The following is a 753-nucleotide window of genomic DNA, read 5'->3' on the forward strand; positions in this document are numbered from 1 at the left end:
CCCCCTTTTATTTACTGTATATTTTTTCTTTCTTATCCGCTCCAAGGGTGGTGATGGTGATGATGGTGATGGTTTGGTCTCCGATTTGAAGGTTAAGGATGCCTCATAACCCGGATCTTGGATTGTGCTCTGATTGACCTTTGACCTTGGATGTAATTATTCGCTTTGATAGGTCAAGAATCATGTGGATTTTAATAATAGGATATCATGCAGTATGGCGAATCGCCTTTTTTTTAATGTATTTTTTTGGTGTCGTTTTTACATGCATATTTTTTTAGTTTTGTTATGTAATAGTTTGAATATATTTTTATATAGTGACTTTTTATGTAAATATGCGTGAGTGTGCCAAGACTGTGTTGCCAAGCTTTGATATCGAGACTTTTTTTTTAAGAGTGAAAATTCTTTTCTTTTTTTTTATTCGGCCACGGTGATAAGAAAAAAAAATAGTGGTGGTTGATGGTGATGACATTTTTGTCGGTGGTGTTAGTGATGGAGGTATGGTGATGACTGTAGTGATGAATTGGTGACGACGGTGTGATGGTGACAAGAGGATGACACAACCTCGGTATGACACACAGATAGAAGGGAAGAAAGACGTAAGTGCCACCCTCATGACACTGGCATTACTACTATTATTATTGTTGTTGTTGCTGCTGCAAGGAGGCTACGTTGCCGAAGAAATACTACTGCGAGGTTGTTGTCTCTCGCGGACTGTGTGGGCGTGAACCGAGGAAGGACACTAACCTCATTACC

The 753-nt window shown here is 39.3% G+C and overlaps 1 protein-coding gene and 1 long non-coding RNA gene across 2 annotated transcripts in view; both read left to right on the forward strand.

Annotated features, from left to right (window-relative positions):
- LOC119591908 overlaps positions 1-747 on the forward strand; it is a 47,245-nt gene extending 46,498 nt beyond the window's left edge. Inside the window, exon 3 of the long non-coding RNA XR_005230383.1 lies at positions 47-747. This is a non-coding gene — a long non-coding RNA (uncharacterized LOC119591908). The remainder of the gene's footprint in view (positions 1-46) is intronic.
- The window catches only part of LOC119591906 (ankyrin repeat and sterile alpha motif domain-containing protein 1B-like), a gene marked incomplete in the record, with an annotated part of 115,155 nt that overhangs the window by 74,526 nt on the left and 39,876 nt on the right, over positions 1-753 (forward strand).

This window comes from Penaeus monodon, chromosome 29, assembly GCF_015228065.2.
Source record: "Penaeus monodon isolate SGIC_2016 chromosome 29, NSTDA_Pmon_1, whole genome shotgun sequence".
NCBI classification, from domain to species: Eukaryota; Metazoa; Arthropoda; class Malacostraca; order Decapoda; family Penaeidae; genus Penaeus; species Penaeus monodon.